The 20,536-nt window shown below is 45.9% G+C and overlaps 1 pseudogene; it reads right to left on the reverse strand.

Annotated features, from left to right (window-relative positions):
* Positions 1-366: 366 nt before the first annotated feature.
* On the reverse strand, positions 367-15,677 carry LOC109770793 (protein LYK5-like; annotated as a pseudogene).
* Positions 15,678-20,536: the final 4,859 nt, after the last annotated feature.

Raw genomic sequence — 20,536 nt, forward strand, 5'->3', positions numbered from 1 at the left:
GGCGGGCGCGGGAGGCCGTGGAGCGCGGGGTGTGGGCAAGTGGGCAGCGGGGCTGCAGCGGGAGCGGACGTGGGCGTTGGTGCATGCGCGTGTATAAACCCCGTTCCCTGCGTGTTATACCAAGTGCTTGAGTTTGTGGCTTGAGTGAAAAAGTGGCTGTTCGTGCAGCCGGGCGGCGTTCATGCGCCGGATATATCTGCTGTGTGCGCCTCGTTCTTCTTCCTCCTTTCCTCTAGTCCTGAGCGAGACAGAGTGAGAGCTCCGGTGAGAGGCACGGCGAGGCTACGGTAACAACAAATACAAGTATATATAGGATGCCTACGTCTGGGTGGGCCGGCAAGAGCACACCGACGGTGACACGCCGTGTCATAATGTGGACTTATTGTTCCCGAGCTGGTGGAGCTCCGGTGGACGCAAGGACGGCCGCGCCAGGGGCTCCCGGGCCACGCACCTCAACGCCAACGCGAGCGTGGCGAGCACCACGTCCAACCTGTACTGCCCGTGCAGCCCGCCGTCGATGAACGCGTCACCCTGTCGAGCAGGTCGTCCTTGGTGCCGTCGCCGTCGCCCAGGCGGCCCAGCCGTTCTGCTTCCTTCCAAAACAGCACCACCTTCCCGTCGTTCTCATGGCCGTCGTCGCCGTCCAGTGCCACCGCCGCCTCCTTCCCGGACAAGAGCTCAAGCAGAACGACGCCGAACACGAACACGTCGAGCTGGGGGCCGATCAGCCCGCGCTCCATGTACTCCAGCGCTAGGTAACCCTGTGTGCCGACCCCGTTCCGGGTCATCCACAGGACGCCGTCGACGGCCGAAGTTTGAGAGCTTCACGCGGAAGCACGCGTCGAGGAGGATGTTGCTGGTCTTGAGGTTGTTGTGCACGTAGGGAGGGTCGATGTAGTTCTGCAGGTAGTTGAGCCCACCTGCCACGTCCAGCGCCACCTGCACGCGCTGGCTCCACCCGAGCACCTCGCCGCCGTGGACGGGCAGCCAGTTGCTGAGCGCGCCGTTCTCCGCGAACTCGAACACCATGTACGTGTTGCCGCCGTGCATGCAGAGGCCCGACAGACGGATGAGGCTCGAGTGGTTGAGGCGCGCCAGAATGCTCACCTCGGCCTCAGAGCCCACATGGTTGCCGGGCACGCGCTTCACGGCCGCAGCGCCGCCGTCGATCACCGCGTGGTAGACCGACGAGCTCCGGATATATACGCCGTTCCTCCGAGAAACCTGATGTGGACCTCTCTAGATCCCCGTAGTCGTGCATGCACTAGTAGGAAAAGGGGCTTTTACCCCGGTTTGTAAGGGCCTTTTGTCCCGGTTTTCGAACCGGGACTAAAGGGTTGTTACTAAAGCCCTAACCCTTTAGTCCCGGTTCTTACACGAACCGGGACAGAAGGTACTCCACGTGGCCGCTGCTGCCAGCCCAGGCAGGCGGGCCTTTGGTCCCGGTTGGTGCCACCAACCGGGACCGGGACAAAAGGCCATCCACGTGTCAGCATTTCAGGGGCTGGGGTTTTTGTTTATTTGAGGGGGGGGGGGGGGGGGGGGTGGGGGGGTTGGGGGGTTTTGGGGGGTTAATTTAGGTGTTTCATATATTGTGTCAGCTAGCTAATTAATAGAGAGTACTGTCCTCTCTTATCTCCGTGCTTGGTCGATGCTACATGCTATATACGTATGGAGAAGACTAGACACGCTAGCTAGTAATCAAATGAAGGAAATAGAAGATCGTCATGAACATATGCATACAGAGAGAAGTGATATCGACCACCTCTCCTTCTCCGAGAGATTGGTCGAACAACAAGTTCTCGTATATCTATCCGACACTACCGGCTACATATATATAATAATTATCTCTTACAATACAATCTCCTAATTAAATTGTAAGAACACAGGGTCCACATAGTATTCTCCGTTTTCAGCGATCACGTGGTAAAGGAAGAATGCCGCCAATTCCTCTTGAATTCCTCGCATACGATCTGGTGCTAGGAGTTCATCCCGTTTCCGAAACATCTAATTTGAAGAAGGGGGTCAATACATATATATATATATATATATATATGAATAAATGAAACTCAACACAAATGATGGTAATAAAATAAAATTGTGAATATTATTGCTTACGCACTTCATATTGTTCTTCAGTGTAGCCCCGCTCACAGGTCGTGTAGCGGATGGACTCGCAAACGTAGTATCCACAGTAATTATTCCCGGGTTCCTGCCACAACCACTTTACAAGAAATAGAGGTAAATCAAATTGATAAGCAAGCATGCTAAATGGTATTGATGAAACTAGCGCTTGAATCACTAGGAGATGCGCGGAACATGCTACTATAGTACTTACTTTCGGGTGTTTAAATTGCAGCTTCTTCGGCAGTCCCGGAGCTTTTGTGGTGAATTTTTTCCAAACCCTGCCAGACAAAGAAAACAATTACTTGAAATCAGGAAATGAACAAAGTTGCTGATATGGTGGATAATGATCGATTTAACTTACTTCTCGAGCATTTGAGTCATGTTCGCATAGTCCTGGGGATCTTTTCGTCTCGAGTCTAAGACGGTTACTACTCCTGCTCAAGCTTAATCTCTAGGAGAATATAGTGGAAGCTGCGCATGCATGCATAAGTCATCAATTACATTACCATAACCTGGACTAATAAGGGAAACCGAATATGCACAAGACAGTAACACTCACTTGAAGTTGTAAGGAAAGAGTATTATATCTTTGTTTTGATTTAATACCAACGATTGTAGCAAGTTGGCCTCGGCTTCTTTGGGATGTTTTTCAACCGTATATGCATCTATGAGATTTGTGTTAATGAACCCAATATCACCGATTTGTCTTTTCTTCAATTCGGCGATCTTCAATCTGCATAATATAGTGAGGATAATTATAAATACATGCAATGAAAGAGTTGACCTATATAGACAGACTTAATGACAGAAGTAGTACTACTTACAGACAGTAGCAAGTGATCGTTGTTTTATCGAGGGCATTTTGATTGTAAAACTGGAAGAAATCCTCAAATGGAACATTCAGCAGTTCAATTCCAACGAGGTCATGCTCCAGTTTAACTCTCAGCGTCAAAGTACTCGTCCCATCAGACTCTCTGCAGGTTTTCATGTACCAATCATGTAATCTTTGCATCATTGTTGTTAGAGATCTTTCATCTTTGACGAGAGGCTTCCCGTAATGGTATTTGTGTTCGTCCACCTCCATGATTTCATAATGTACATCGTCGGGCAGGTAATCTCCAAGATTGCTATAACCGGGCACCATCCTCGGATCATTAGCGACGATGTCTTTTGACACCTTGAGCGGGGGGCACGATTGGTTCGCTTGTTCGCCGAGCTGGGCAATTTTTTTCCCAGCTCGTTGTTCTTTTAACCTTTAATCACTGACAGTACTTCCCGACCGCTCCGCTTCGGCATATGTCTTTGCAAGAATGCGCTCATAGTTGCCTCTCGGCGGAGACTTTGGTGGTTTTGTCAGGGCAGCCAGAGTGCGCTTTGCTTTCACCGGATCTACCTTCTTCTCCGGAGGTGGATGTTTCTTTGCTTTCACCCCTTCAAAGAAGTTTGTCTCTTCCGCTCGCACGATCTTCTTGGTTTCCTCCTCGGTCCTCTCATATGGTAACTTCTCTGGAGTCTTCAGAGAAGGACCGAATCTGTATTGCCTCCCGCCTCTGGCAGCTGTACTGCTAGACGCCGGCAGAGCAGACGGAGCGGCTGCGGCTGTCTTCTTTCCTTGCTTACGAGGCGGAGGAGAAGGACTACGACGCGCCGGAGCAGCCGCAGCGGCGGCGGGTCTCTTTCGCCCTTGCTGTCGAGGCGGAGAAGGAGGAGGCTGGCTGCTCTGGCGCGCCGGCGCAGGTGGAGAAGGAGGCGGAGTGCCGCCACGCGCCGGAGAAGGAGGCTCAGTGCCCTGATCACTCGCCGGAGGAGGAGGCAGAGGAGGAGGCGGAGTGCCGCCACGCGCCGGAGAAGGAGGCTGAGTGCCCTGATCACTCGCCGGAGGAGGAGGCGGAGGAGGAGGCGGACTGCCCTTACTCGCCGGAGCCGTCCAGTTCGGAAGGTTGATGAGCTCCTTCCGCCATAGGCACGGAGTCTTCAGAGCTAAACCCAGCCGAATCTCCCCTTCACCGGTAGGGTGGTCAAGCTGGAGGTCCTCAAATCCCTCCGTTATTTCATCCACCATCACCCTAGCATATCCTTCTGGAATCGGCCGGCAATGGTAGGTTGCGCCGGGTTCAGGAGGTAAAACAGAGCCAACAGCCGCCTTGACTTTGAAGTTCTGCCATTGCGCCATAAGGTGGCAATGTTGAGACTCCGTGATAGCATCCACGGGGTAGCTAGCAGGAGCCGTCAAGACATGCTCCAGCTGAAGCAGCTCGGTGGAAGCCACGCTGCTTCTCCGCTGAGATGGCGGGGTAGCTTTGGGGGTAGTTTCGGCATGTCGATTGCTGTCTCGTTCCTCTAGCGCTTGAACCCTTTCGTGCAGCTTCTGAATTTGGGTCTGCTCCATTTTTTTCCTCCTCTCCTGGCTTTTGTAACCGCCTGCGTCCGGAAAACCAGCCTTCCACGGAACGGAGCCTGGCGTGCCTCGTGTCCGTCCAGGGTGCTCAGGATTCCCGAGGGCCATTGTGAGCTCGTCGTTCTCTCTGTCTGGAACGAACGTCCCTTCCTGCGCTGCATCGATATATTGCTGAATCTTCTTGACTGGTATTCTCAAAAGCTCGTTCGTCCAAACGCACCTCCCTGATACAGGGTCCAAGGATCAGCCAGCCCCGAAGAACCAAGTCCGGCAACGGTCTGTCCATTTCATTGTCTGTGGTTCGATCCCTTTTTCAAGCATATCATTCTCAGCCTTGGCTCACTTAGGCCGGGCTTTGAGGTAGCCACCTGACCCCGTGCGGTGGTGAAGCTTCTTCTTCGCAGCATTCTTCTTGTTTGTCACTGACATCTTCTTACTCTTTTCCGATGTCTTGTGGGCCACAAATGCGGGCCAGTGATCTCTGATCTTCTCATATCGGCCGATGAATTCGGGCGTCTCTTCTTTGTCGACAAACATTTTCAGCTCATTCTTCCACTTCCTGAATAGGTCTGCCATCTTCTTAAGAGCATGAGACTTGATTAATTGCTCTTTAACTGGCTTCTCCGGATCCTCCTCTGGCGGTAGGGTGAAATTTGCCTTCAGCTCAGTCCAAAGATCATCTTTCTGCATATCATTGACATAAGACACCTCAGGGTCTTCCTTCTTAGGCTTATACCATTGGTGGATGCTAATCGGGATCCTGTCCCTAACTAGAACCCCGCACTGAGCAGCAAATGCATCCTTTGTCCGGATGGGTTCAATCGGTTGGCCGTCGCGCGCGATTGCTGTGATCTCAAACCTTTCATCCGAGCGCAACTTTCTCTACGGGCCTCGTCTCTTTACCGCAGTTGTGCTCGATCCGAAGGGCTAGAAAAAAAAAAGAAAGACAAGTGTTAATTAATATGTGTCCATACCAAAACAATGAATGCATCAATTAGCTAGTCAGCAAAGGCTTAACTAATATATTTACCTGGCCGGACTCTGTTCGGTCACCGGAGCCGTCACCACGGGCTCCTTCTTGCACCAGCATTGGGTCACCGGAGCCATCATAATCATGTCTTTCCTCCTCCACTCTTCGATCACCGTAGCCTGCTTCTTCACCCTGTTCTTCCAGACCATCATTGTCGTTAAGATACGACAAGATATCATCTCCGGCTAAGATTATGTCCCCCAACACCTCTTCTGCTTGCTCGTCTCGTCCGTGCTCCATTGTTTATGCAAATATTACAACATGGCAATTATTACACAAACATGACAGCAGGTGGTTAGTGCAAACGTAGACCTAGCTTATTCCGGGTTTGGGGTGGCCTCAGCAACGCTTCAAGGGTAGGGGCGCGGCGGGAGGGGGTAGGAGACCGACATCGTTTTTCTCTACGGTTTGGCTGTGATCGAGAGTTTTGGTCGAGCGAGAGGGCCGCGGGGTGCTCCCGTGGTATAAGTTATCACGGTCGAGAGGGGGTATAAATATCGACCGTCCATCATGTCGAAGTTATCTGGGAGGGAGTTATATATATCGACAACGACGACATACATACATGGGAAAATAATGTTATCGGGGAGGGGGTATATCGACCCCCCCCCCCCACGTGTTGAAGTTATCGGGAGGGGGTTATATCGACAACGACAATGAACGTACATGGGAAAATAATATTATCGGGGAGGGGGTATATTGACCCCCCCTCGTGTTGAAGTTATCGGGAGAGGGGTTTATCGACGACGACAGACCCGATAAAACATAAGAAAACGAAGAAGAAACAAAAAGAGGAGAAGAAGAAAAGGAATAGAGGAGAAGATCGAAGAAAAAAAGGAAGAAAAAATAGAGGAGAAGAAGAAAGGAATAGAGGAGAGAAGAAGAAAAAATAGAATTTTTTCTATTTTTTCTTCTTCTCTTCTATTCCTTTCTTCTTCCCCTCTTCTTTTTCTTCTTTTTTCCTCTTCTTATTTATTTCTCCTCTTCTTCCTCTCCTCTTCTTCTCCTTTCTTCCTCTTCTTATTTTCCTTTTTCCTCTCATTCATAAAAAAATGTTCAAATAGAAAATTTCGAAAAAAAGTAAAGGTTTTGCCTAATGCATTGTTCATATGAATATACAAACATTTGCATATTCTACAATAATTAATATCACCAAAAAAATCTATGAACAGAAAAAAATCCTAACTTTTCTAAAAATCTATCTTTTGCATATATACATGAACATATATATACACAGAGAACATATATATATACATATACACAGAGAAAATGCAAAAAAAGATCTAAAAAAAGGACATATAAACATATATACACACATACATATAATTAAGCATATAAATGTGCAGAAAAAACATGGAGGAATTAGGGGGCAGTGCCGGCCCTGACCAAGGCGACGGCGGCGCGTCGGGGCAGGGGCAGAGGCGACGGCGGCGTGGTCGGGGCAGGGGCAGAGGCGTCGGCGGCGAAGGGCGGGGCAGGGCGACGGCGACGACGGGGACGGGCCGGGGCGGCGCGCGTCGGGGCAGGGGCGCGGCTGACGGCGAGGGCGCGGGCAACGGCGACGGGGACGACGGGCACGGGCGACGGCGACGGCGACGGCGGGGGCGGCGGGCGGCGTCAGGGCAGCCTGGCGGCGTCGGGGCAGCCTAGCGGCGTCGGCGTCGTCGGGGCGGCAACTGCTAGGTAACTCTGAAAATTTCCTCAGTGTGAACTTATATAGCAAAACCTTTAGTCCCGGTTCGTGGCACCAACCGGGACTAAAGCCCTCTTTTCAGCAGCGAAAGGGCGGGAAGCGGCGGCCTTTGGTCCCGGTTGGTGGCACCAACCGGGACTAAAGGGTGGGCATTGGTCCCGGTTGGTGCCACGAACCGGTACCAATGCACCCCTTTAGTCCCGGTTGGTGGCACCAACCGGGACCAAAGGCCTCTTGCTGCCCGCGTCGCGGCCAAAAGTTTAGTCCCACCTCGCTAGTTGAGAAGGGCTCGGAGTGGTATATAAGCCCCGCTGCGGCTGCTGTCTCGAACTCCTCTCTATAGCAGGCTTCTGGGCCTAACTTTGGCGCGCTACCCGTTGAGCCCTCTAGCCCTTCTGGGCCTGTATTTGCAAACCCGAGGGTTGGAGGGCCCAGCGGACAGCGCTCCAACAATTGTTTTTTTGCTGTTTTTAGTTTTTTAGTTTTCTTTTTTGCTTTATTTATTTTGTTTTGTTTCTACTTACAACAAAAAACTTATTTATTTTATTTTATTTTGTTTCTAATTACTTATTTATTTTACTTTATGATAATTCTTTTTGCTATTAAAGTTTCTATCAAAAAAAGTTCTTTATGAAAATTCTTTTTGCTGTATTTAGTTTTTTTGTTTTCTTTTTTGCTTTATTTATTTTGTTTTGTTTCTACTTACAACAAAAAACTTATTTATTTTATTTTATTTTGTTTCTAATTACTTATTTATTTTACTTTATGATAATTCCTTTTGCTATTAAAGTTTCTATCAAAAAAAGTTCTTTATGAAAATTCTTTTTGCTTTTAATGATTTTGAACCGAAAATACTTCGATAATTTTAGTTGCATCAATTTTATATGATTTTAGTTTCAATAATAATAGAGGTTTCTTATAATGTTTTGAACAGAAAATACTTTGTTAATTTTAGTTTCATAAATTTTATTAAAGTTTATTTTATTTTGCCGGAACACAAGAAGTCCGGAGTTGTAATAAGTTATTAAAAATAAAAAAGAGGCACAATGCTCGTTGATTTGCTTCAAGCCTTTCGGAATAGTGTAGACTGCACTGCACATAGCTCCATGCAGTCTACCTTATTCCTCAAGGCTTGAAGCTAAGCAACGTGAGCATTGCGCCTCTTCTTCATCGTCTCTGCACTCAGGGCTTATAAACCGCTCCTAGTGCCTCTCAGCTAGCGAGGTGGGACTAAAAAACTTCTTAGTAAGAAACTCTAGTACCGGTTCGTGCCACGAACCGGTACTAAAGGTGCTCGTGGGGCCACAGCCTCATTAGTACTGGTTCGTGGCACCAACCGGGACCAAAGGGTGGAATTGGTCCCGGTTCGTGCCACCAACCGGGACCAATGGCCTTGCACAGCGGCGTGGTGGTGAGTTTAGTCCCACCTCGCTAGCTGAGAGAGAGCCGCACCTGTTTATAAGGTGCGGTGCGCCTGAGCTGTCGAGCTCCTCTCTAAAGCAGGCTTACGGGCCTAACCTCTCTATACATGCCTGTGGGCCTACTGGGCCTTCTGCGGGCCTGAATCCTGGCCCATGGATGGGTTTCTAATCGTATTCAGGCCGTGGTGGCCCAGTAGGTGGCATAATTTTTAATTTTTGGCCTGTTATTTTTCATGCATTTACTAATTATTTTGAGCTATAAGACCCTAAAATTGAAAAGCATTTCAAATGAACTCTGAAAAGGTTGAAAGTTGGCATGGTATCATCATTTCATCCACATAGCATGTGCAAGAAAGTTGAGAGGGTTACGGCAAAAACTAGATGCACTTCGTGTACAAAACGGACAATCGTATCATACTCGTCTGTTACAAAGTTGGCATGGTATCATCATAATAGTTGCGGGAGAAAGTCTTCACTTTTTCTTCGCTTGTGTCATTTGCTTATTGCGCCGTAACCATGGATAATCTTCATCGTTTATCAGGATGCTTGGGTCAGCCTTGACTTTGAAGGGAGGAATTTCATGAAACTTTTCATAATCTTCAGACATGTCTGTCTTGCCCTCCACTCCCTATGTGGCGCTTTGGCTCATCGTATGATGTATTCGCTTCCTTATCTTTTCTTTTCCTCGGTCTGGTAGACATGTCCTTCACATAGATAACCTGTGCCACATCATTGGCTAGGACGAACGGTTCGTCAGTGTACCCAAGATTGTTCAGATCCACTGTTGTCATTCCGTACTGTGGGTCTACCTGTACCCCGCCTCCTGATAGATTGACCCATTTGCACTTAAACAAAGGGACCTTAAAATCATGTCCGTAGTCAAGTTCCCATATCTCCATTATGTAACCATAATATGTGTCCTTTCCCCTCTCGGTTGCTGCATCAAAGCGGACACCGCTGTTTTGGTTGGTGCTCTTTTGATCTTGGGCGATCGTGTAAAATGTATTCCCATTTATCTCGTATCCTTTGTAAGTCAATACAGTCGAAGATGGTCCCCTGGACAACGAGTACAACTCATCACAAACAGTAGTGTCACCTCTGAGACGTGTTTCCAACCAACTGCTGAAAGTCCTGATGTGTTCACATGTAATCCAGTCGTCACACTGCTCCGGGTGTTTGGAGCGCAGACTGTTCTTGTGTTCATCGACATACGGGGTCACCAAGGTAGAGTTCTGTAGAACTGTGTAGTGTACTTGAGACCAAGAATATCCGTCCCTGCATATTATTGAGTCCCCTCCAAGCGTGCCTTTTCCAGTCAGTCTCCCCTCATACCGCGATTTAGGGAGACCTATCTTCTTAAGGCCAGGAATGAAGTCAACACAAAACCCAATGACATCCTCTGTTTGATGGCCCATGGAGATGCTTCCTTCTGGCCTAGCGCGGTTACGGACATATTTCTTTAGGACTCCCATGAACCTCTCAAAGGGGAACATATTGTGTAGAAATACGGGCCCCAGAATGACAATCTCGTCGACTAGATGAACTAGGACGTGCGTCATGATATTGAAGAAGGATGGTGGGAACACCAGCTCGAAACTGACAAGACATTGCGCCACATCACTCCTTAGCCTTGGTATGATTTCTTGATCGATCACCTTCTGAGAGATTGCATTGAGGAATGCACATAGCTTCACAATGGCTAATCGGACGTTTTCCGGTAGAAGCCCCCTCAATGCAACCGGAAGCAGTTGCGTCATAATCACGTGGCAGTCATGAGACTTTAGGTTCTGGAAATTTTTCTCTGGCATATTTATTATTCCCTTTATATTCGACGAGAAGCCAGTCGGGACCTTCATACTGAGCAGGCATTCAAAGAAGATTTCTTTCTCTTCTTTCGTAAGAGCGTAGCTGGCACGACCTTCATCCTGCTTCGGAGGCATGCCGTCTTTTTCGTGCAAACGTTGCAGGTCCTCCCGTGCCTCAGGTGTATCTTTTGTCTTCCCATACACGCCCAAGAAGCCTAGCAGGTTCACGCAAAGGTTCTTCGTCACGTGCATCATGTCGATTGAAGAGCGGACCTCTAGCTCTTTCCAGTAGGGTAGGTCCCAAAATATAGATTTCTTCTTCCACATGGGTGCGTGTCCCTCAGCGTCATTCGGAACAGCTAGTCCGCCGGGACCCTTTCCAAAGATTACGTGTAAATCATTGACCATAGCAAGTACGTGATCACCGGTACGCATGGCGGGCTTCTTCCGGTGATCTGCCTCGCCTTTGAAATGCTTGCCTTTCTTTCGACATTGATGGTTGGTCGGAAGAAATCGACGATGGCCTAGGTACACATTCTTCCTGCATTTGTCCAGGTATATACTTTCAGTGTCATCTAAACAGTGCGTGCATGCGTGGTATCCCTTGTTTGTCTGTCCTGAAAGGTTACTGGGAGCGGGCCAATCGTTGATGGTTACAAACAGCAACGCGTGCAGGTTAAATTCCTCCTGTTTGTGCTCATCCCACGTACGTACACCGTTTCCATTCCACAGCTGTAAAAGTTCTTCAACTAATGGCCTTAGGTACACATCAATGTCGTTGCCGGGTTGCTTAGGGCCTTGGATGAGAACTGGCATCATAATGAACTTCCGCTTCATGCACATCCATGGAGGAAGGTTATACATACATCGAGTCATGGGCCAGGTGCTATGATTGCTGCTCTGCTCCCCGAAAGGATTAATGCCATCCGCGCTTAAACCAAACCATACGTTCCTTGGGTCAGCTGCAAACTCAGCCCAGTACTTTCTCTCGATATTTCTCCACTGTGACCCGCCAGCGGGTGCTCTCAACTTCCCGTCTTTCTTACGGTCCTCACTGTGCCATCGCATCAACTTGGCATGCTCTTCGTTTCTGAACAGACGTTTCAACCGTGGTATTATAGGAGCATACCACATCACCTTCGCAGGAACCCTCTTCCTGGGGGGCTCGCTGTCAACATCAGCAGGGTCATCTCGTCTGATCTTATACCGCAATGCACTGCATACCGGGCATGCGTTCAGATCCTTGTACGCACCGCGGTAGAGGATGCAGTCATTAGGGCATGCATGTATCTTCTGCACCTCCAATCCTAGAGGGCATACGACCTTCTTTGATGCGTATGTACTGTCGGGCAATTCGTTATCCTTTGGAAGCTTCTTCTTCAATATTTTCAATAGCTTTTCAAATCCTTTGTCGGGCACATCATTCTCTGCCTTCCACTGCAGCAATTCCAGTACGGTACCGAGCTTTGTGTTGCCATCTTCGCAATTGGGGTACAACCCTTTTTTGTGATCCTCTAACATGCGATCGAACTTCAGCTTCTCCTTTTGACTTTCGCATTGCGTCCTTGCATCGACAATGACCCGGCGGAGATCATCATCATCGGGCACTAGTTCCTCTTGATCTTGAGCAGCTTCCCCCCTTGTAGCATCATTGGGCACATCGTCTGGTTCCTGTTGTTCTTCAGCAGCTTCCCCCGTTGCAGCATCACCGTATTCAGGGGGCACATAGTTGTCATCGTCCTCTTCTTCTTCGCCGTCTTCCATCATAACCCCTATTTCTCCGTGCCTCGTCCTAACATTATAGTGTGGCATGAAACCCTTGTAAAGCAGGTGGGTGTGAAGGATTTTCCGGTTAGAGTAGGACTTCGTATTCCCACATATAGGGCATGGACAACACATAAAACCATTCTGCTTGTTTGCCTCAGCCACTTCGAGAAAATCATGCACGCCCTTAATGTACTCGGAGGTGTGTCTGTCACCGTACATCCATTGCCGGTTCATCTGCGTGCATTATATATAATTAAGTGTGTAAAAAACCATTACAGAACATCATGAATAGAAAATTAAGTGACCAAATTAATAGAAGTTCATCATCACATTAAAACCAAAGTACATACATAGTTCTCATCTAACAACATATATATAGCTCTCCAGAGCATCTAATTAATTAAACCATACATTGAAACTATGTAAAACATTTCAATGCGAAAACAAATGCGATCATAATCGCAACCAAGGTAACAATTGATCCAACGTCATAATGATACCAAGCCTCGGTATGAATGTCATATTTTCTAATCTTTCTAATCTTCAAGCGCATTGCATCCATCTTGATCTTTTGATCATCGACGACATCCGCAACATGCAACTCCAATATCATCTTCTCCTCCTCAATTTTTTTTATTTTTTCCTTCAAGTAATTGTTTTCTTCTTCAACTAAATTTAACCTCTTGACAATAGGGTCGGTTAGAATTTCCGGTTCAACCACCTCCTAGATAAATAAAATCTATGTCACGTTGGTCGGTATATTTGTCATAAACAATAAATGAACCAAATAGTTATAAAAAGATAATATATACCACATCCGAATCATAGGCAGGACGAGGGCCGACGGGGGCGGATACCAAAACCATCGCACTATGTAATAAGAAGGAATAATAAAAGTAACAAAATTAGACAAGTAACTATCTAAAGTAAGAATTTTTTCCTTTCAGCAAGAAGATAAGAACAAGAGGCTCACCACGGTGGTGCTGGCGACGAGATCGGCGCGGGCGATCGATGGCGGTGAAGACGGGGACGGGACGTGACGGACCGCTAGACCTAGACAAATCTCGGGGAAAATGGAGCTCGGAGGTCGAGTTTCGAGAGGAGAAAGATTAACTAGTGTGGCTCAGACATTTCATCGAACACCTCATGTGCATAGGAGGTGAGCTAGAGCACCCAAATGCCCTCCCCTCGCCGGCCAGAAAAAACAGAGCACTGTGGAGTGCTCTGCTGTGGCGATGGGGTATATATAGGGAACTCTTTGGTCCCGGTTCGTGGCACCAACCGGGACTAAAGGCCTTTGGTCCCGGTTGGTGCCACGAACCAGGACCAATGCCCCCTTTAGTCCCGGTTGGTGGCACCAACCGGGACCAAAGGCCTTGTGCTGCCCCGCGTCAAAAGTTTAGTCCCACGTCGCTAGTTGAGAGGGCTCGAGAGTGGTTTATAAGCCCTGCTGCGCCCACCCTCTCGAGCTCCTCTCAACTGCAGGCTTTCGGGCCTAACCGTTCTCTTTGCCTGTGGGGCCTACTGGGCCTTCTGCGGGCCCGAATCCTGGCCCACGGACGGCTTTCAAGTCGTATTCAGGCCGTGGTGGCCCAGTAGGTGGCATAATTTTTGTTTTCTCTGTTTTTTGTTTTCTCTTTTGCTTTTTTTGTTTTGTTTTGTTTCTACTTACAACAAAAAACTTATTTATTTTATTTCTAATTACTTATGTATTTTACTTTAATTATTTTATTTTTATTTATTTTACTGCTGCTATTTTTATTTATTTTACTGCCGCTTTTTGTATTTAATTTATTAAGGTTTATTTATTTTAGTTACTATAGTTTATTTTATTTTATTTTATTAAGGTTTATTTATTTTTATTTATTTTATTTACTATAAAAAATGAACATAGATGCGCTTATAGAGGAAATTCAACCTAAATTCATAATAAATTTCTATGAAATTTACTGTGAATTTAGGTCAAATTCCTTGTATAAGGGCATCAATTTTCACTTTAAGAGGAGCTCAACAAGGCAGAGAGGGAAGGGCTTATAAACTGGTGTGAGCGCCCTTCGGTTGGCGAAGGTGGGACTAAACACTGGCCGCAACTAGGACCAGCCCTTTAGTCCCGGTTTGTGGTATGAACCGGGACTAAAGGGTGGTGGGCCAGGAGCGTGGCCCATTGGTCCCGGTTTGTCCCACCAACCGGGACCAAAGGGTCCAGACGAACCGGGACCAATGCCCCCACGAGGCCCGGCAGGCCCCTGGCCGCACGAACCGAGACCAATGCTCACATTAGTCCCGGTTCGTGACTGAACTGGGACTAATGTGAATATTGCCCTGTGACCAAAGCCCAGTTTTCTACTAGTGAAGGTCAGCAACCAGCCAACCGCACCGCCTCGCGAATGTCCACTGCCTCCACCGTTGGCCACATGAAAGCTCCCTTCGCCGGAGCTATCCATGGGGTAGTCTTCTTCTAGTTTTGGTCGCCGTGCCGCCAGCACTGACGCCATAGCAAGAAGAGAACGAGCACGGCACCCAAAGCAAGAGCGCTGCATCCAGCACCAACGCCGAAGGCGGTCCACCACCGGCTGGATTCACTGGAACTTGCCGGCGGGACCAAATCAGATGATGGTGCTGGTCGATGTAACGGGTAAACGGTGGCGTCGTCGGTGATGCCGTTGGCATGAAGCAGGGCCTGGTAGTGTGCGCGGAAGCGTTCAGCCATGATGACGGGGACGTAGTCGTCCCAGTCGAGGACGTAAGTGACGAGGAACCTGACCCCGGCCGACGGGCACGCGCAGCAGAGCGGCATGGTGATGTTGCCGGAGATGCTCGCCGGAGCACCTCCTTCCTCTCTCTCTCTCTCTCTCTCTCTCTCTCTCTCTCTCTTTCACTCTCTGAAACTCAGACGAAGAACAGAGACAGGTATTTTTGTGCAGCGAAAGTTCTGCTGCTTTTCGGTTTCTTTGATCCTTTTATTCAACGATCCAAGTGGTGCCGTAATGCTGGCAACAAACCCCATCGTGCCCGCGCCATCCCACGGGCGAAGTCGTGCAGCTGGCCTACTCCCTATCCGCACGGAGCACACAACGATCGTGCCCTCATGCGCTAACAGAAAAACGAAAGAACTGAAGAAGTCTGAATGTTCCTGAACCTACTGAAACTTCTGAAGAAAACTAACACCTAACATTATTTGTGCGCAACTGAAATAACCAACATTCTCCCCCTAATTCAGGTGTGCCCCCTGACGTCGAGTCCGCCCAAGTGCCTTGGTCAAGATGTCGGCCTTCTGATCGCTGGAACGGACGACCTCGACCACCACAGTACCCTTCTCGATATGATCACGGATGAAGTGGTATCTGAGGTCGATGTGTTTGCTCCTGTCGTGCAGAACAGGGTTCTTCCCAAGCGAGATAGCTGATTTGTTGTCAATGAAAATTTTAACTGCCATCGTACCTTGGTTCAGCAATTCTTCAAGCATGCGCGCCAGCCAAATCCCTTGGCAGGCCGCGGTTGAACCAGCGATGTACTCCGCTGATACGTCTCCAACGTATCTATAATTTATGAAGTATTCATGCTATTATATTATCCATCTTAGATGTTTTATATACATTTATATGCTATTTTATATGATTTTTGGGACTAACCTATTAACCTAGAGCCCAGCGCCAGTTTTTGTTTTTTCCTTGTTTTTGAGTTTTACAGAAAAGGAATACCAAACGGAGTCCAATTGACGTGCCAATTTTTGATGATTTTTTATGGACCAAAAGAAACCCCTAGAGTAAAAGAGTTGGGCCAGAAGAGTCCCGGGCTGTTCACGAGGGTGGGGGGCGCGCCCACCCCCCTGGGCGTGGGCCCCTATCTCGTGGACGACTCGGAGACCCCCTTGCCGTAAAACCGACGCCAAAAATCCTATAAATACAGAAACCTCCAGAAAATAACCTAGATCGGAAGTTCCGCCACCGCAAGCCTTTGTAGCCACGAGAAATCAATCTAGGCCCTCTCTGGCACCCTGCCGGAGGGGGCCATCATCACCATGAAGGCCAAGGACCAGAGGGAGAACCTCTCCCCATCTAGGGGAGAGGCCATGGAGGAGGAAGCACAAGGGGGAGAACCTCTCCTCCTCTCTCTCGGTGGCGCCAGAGTGCCATCGAGAGGGGAATCATCGCCGCGGTGATCGTCTTCATCAACATCACCATCCTCATCTCTTTTACGCGGTCCACTCTCCCGCACCCCGCTGTAATTCCTACTTGAACATGGTGCTTTATGCCACATATTATGATCCAATGATGTGTTGTCATCCTATGATGTTTTGAGTAGATATCCTTTGTCTTTGGGTTGATTGATGATCTAGATTGGTATGAGTTGTATGTTTTATTTTGGTGCTGTCCTATTGTGCCCTCCGTGTCGCGTAAGCGTGAGGGATTCCCATTGTAGGGTGTTGCAACACATTCATGATTCACTTATAGTGGGTTTCTTGAGTGACAGAAGCATAAACCCGAGTAAGGGGGTTGTTGCGTATGGGATAAAGGAGACTTGATGCTTTAATGCTATGGTTGGGTTTTACCTTAATGATCTTTAGTAGTTGCGGATGCTTGCTAGAGTTCCAATCATAAGTGCATATGATCCAAGAAGAGAAAGTATGTTAGCTTATCCCTCTCCCTCATATGAAATTGCAATAGTGATTACCGGTCTTCTTAACAATTGCCTAGGACAATTCCGCACACCGACCCATCATTATTCCACACTCGCTATTTGTAATATTCAGTAATATATTTTAACTTAATGATAACATCACCTACTTTTATGTTTTAGCTCTCCGATATCCTGCAAAGTTATCCTCTTCATACCCACAACGTAGTTTTGATTCTCGTTTCTAGTTGGAAGCAAAGGTTCAGTGTACGTAGAGTCTTATCAGTGGCAGATAGGACTTGAGAGAATATTGATCTTACCTTTAGCTCCTTGTGGGTTCGACACTCCATACTTATCACTTCCACCTTTGGGAATTGTTACGATGATTCCCTGCACTTGGGGATTATCAAGCTCTTTTCTGGCGCCGTTGCCGGGGAGCAATAGCGTGGGGTTGATATTCTCGTGTGTGCTTGTTTGCTTTCTTCACCAAGTAGATTTTGTTTTTCCTTTTTGTTTCTGTTTAGTTGTGGGTGAAACATACAAAAAAAATTAAAGAATGAAAATACAAAAAAAATTACTTGCCTACCATGCCTAAAAAGTTTTTCAAAAAGAGAAGTGATTGGAAAGTTATGTATTGAAGAAGTGAGGGTCGACCTTGAGCACTTGTGTTCATGCTCACGGAAACAATGTAGAATTTTTCATGGAAGTTTCTCTGTAAATAATTATCCCCTTGTGTATATCCATTTTATTATAAAAATAATGTGCCAAGCTTTGGTTTTAGGATGATTAGATTGCTTGTTTAATATGTGCAGAGCAAAAAAAGAAACTTTGGCTGTAGCGCGTGATTTTACATTTTTTTACTGGAAGGTCAAATGGGTCTGAAACTTTTTTCACATTACTTCTGTACAAATTGTTCAAGTTGTCAAATCTATTTCATAATTTTTGGAGTTACAGAAGTTTACTAAACTTCCAGATTACTATAGACTGTCCTGTTTTTGACAGATTCTGTTTTTCGCGTGTTGTTTGCTTATTTTGATGAATCTATGGCTAGTATCGGGGGGTATGAACCATAGAGAAGTTGGAATAAAGTAGGTTTCACACCAATATAAATAAAGAATGAGTTCATTACAGTACCTTAAAGTGGTAGTTTGCTTTATTACACTAACGGATCTCACAAAGTTTTTGTTAAAGTTTTGTGTGGATGAAATGTTCGAAGATCGAGGAGCTATCAATATGATAAGAATAAAGAGAGGCAAGAGTTCAAGCTTGGGGATTCCCAAGGCACCCCAAGTAAATATTTCAAAGGATACTCAAGCATCTAAGCTTGGGGATGCCCCGGTTGGCATCCCATCTTTCTTCTTTAACAAATATCGGTATACCTCGGTTTTTGTTTTGTTCACATGATTTGTGTCCTTTGTGTTTTTGTTTTTCCTTTAAGAACCATGCTAGTATGAGATAGACCTTCATTGATTTATAGAATACTTCATGTGCTTCACTTATATCTTTTAAGTATGATCTTATAGAATTGCTCTTTGTGCTTCACTTAAATCTTTTGAGTATGGTTTTATCGAATGCTTCGTGTGCTTCACTTACATATTTTGAGCTTGGATATTGGTTAGTATATATTAATTGTAGAATTCTCCATGAACTTCACTTATATCTTTTGGAGTATGAATAATACTACCATCTAAAGCGGGTTTGGAAAAGTGTCAACTTTAGGAATTAGTGATCCCACTATTCCGAATGAGAAGAATTTTGCTTATGTGGAGAGGAGAAAAATTTCTATGCTTGTAGATCATGAAAAGAATGCTTTTATGTGATGTTTATATTGTTGAATTAATTCATGATGCTACTGAAAATTATTATGAGGGAGGAATATATGCTTGTAGGAGTTGCAATAATACCAAGTTTCCTCTCTATGTGCTTAAAGTTTTGAAGTTATACTTTTTTTGCCTTCCTATGCTAGTTGATTCTTGTTCCTATAAATTATGTGCTCAAAAAATCCCTAGGCATAGGAAGTAGGTTAGATTTAAATATGCTAGTCATATTCTTCATGATGCTCTCTTTATGTTTTAATTCTTATATTTTATGTGAGCATCATTGAAATCGTCATGCCTAGCTAGAAGGCATTAAAGAAAAGCGCTTGTTGGGAGACAACTCAATATCTACCCTTACTGTTTTTGTGTGTTTTCATGATTAAGCTACTGTAGTAATCATGTTTTATAGCTTCTGTTTCAATAAAGTGCCAAGTAAGACCTTTGGGAAGACTTGGGTGAAAGTTAATGTGATCTTGCTGTAAAAAACAGAAACTTTGCGCTCATGGGATTAGCTGCCATTTTTTTTTACAGAAGAGTGCTTTTGAGTAGATTCTTTTTGCAGAAGATTAATAGACAAATTCCTCACGTCCACCAATTTATCTCATAATTTTTGGAGTAGCAGAAGTATGGTTGCTGTTCAGATCATTACAGACTGTTCTGTTTCTGACAGATTCTGTTTTGATTGCATAGTTTGCTTGTTTTCTAGTTTATATGGCTTATATTTCTCAATATAAATTGTAGAAATGGTATGGTACAGTAGGAATTGTGTGAGAACAATTATGAACCTTGTCTTTGACAGTACCAAAGTTAATGGTTTACTCTTTATCATACTAACATATCTCACGAAGTTCCGTTAAGTTTTGTGTGATTGAAGTTTTCAAGCTTTGAGTGCGATATCGATATGAGGAGAATAAGGAGTGGAAAGACCCTAAGCTTGGGGATGCCCTGGAAGGCATCCCCTCTTTCGTCTTCAAAACTATCGGTATACCTTACTCGGAGCTATATTTTTATTCGTCACATGTTATGTGTTTTGCTTGGAGCGTATTTTCAATTTTACTTGTTGTTTGAATAAAATCATTAGATGTGAAATCTTGAATGAAAAAGAATCCTCCCATGGCTAGTTAATTATTTGACTACTCAGTGTTCTTCACTTATATCTTTTTGGAGTAGTTTGTCATTTACTCACGTGCTGCACATATATCCTATGAGTAAATGGTTGAATGAATTGAATATCATAAATCTGAATTTATAAATGTTTCATATGCTTATACCATGGGGAGTAAAGACTTCACACATAATAAGTATAGGTAGTAAACTTATTGAAAGTTAGCAAACGCAGAATTGGTCACTTGAACAATTCATGAAAGAATATTGAAGGAAGAGAGATTTCACATATAAATATACTATCTTGGACATCTTTTGTAATTGTGAGCACTCATTAAAATATGACATGCTAAAAGGTTGATGTTGGACAAGGAAGACAACTTAATGGGTTATGTTTTCCTATATCCGAAACGTTATACTGTCTTGGATCATCCAACATGTTGGGCTTGCCTTTCCCTCTCATGCTAGCCAAATTCTTTGCACCAAGTAGAAATACTACTTGTGCTTCCAAACATCCCTTAAACCAGTTTTGCCATGAGAGACCACCATACCTACCTATGGATTGAGTAAGATCCTTCAAGTAAGTTGTCATCGATGCATGCAATAAAAATTGCTCTCTAAATATGTATGATCTATTAGTGCGAAGGAAATAAGCTTTATACGAACTTGTGATAGGTAAGAAATAAAAGCGACGGACTGCATAATAAAGGTCTCTATCACAAGAGGCAATATAAAGTGACGTTCTTTTGCATTAAGA

Source organism: Aegilops tauschii, chromosome 7, assembly GCF_002575655.3.
Source record: "Aegilops tauschii subsp. strangulata cultivar AL8/78 chromosome 7, Aet v6.0, whole genome shotgun sequence".
Taxonomy (NCBI): Eukaryota; Viridiplantae; Streptophyta; class Magnoliopsida; order Poales; family Poaceae; genus Aegilops; species Aegilops tauschii.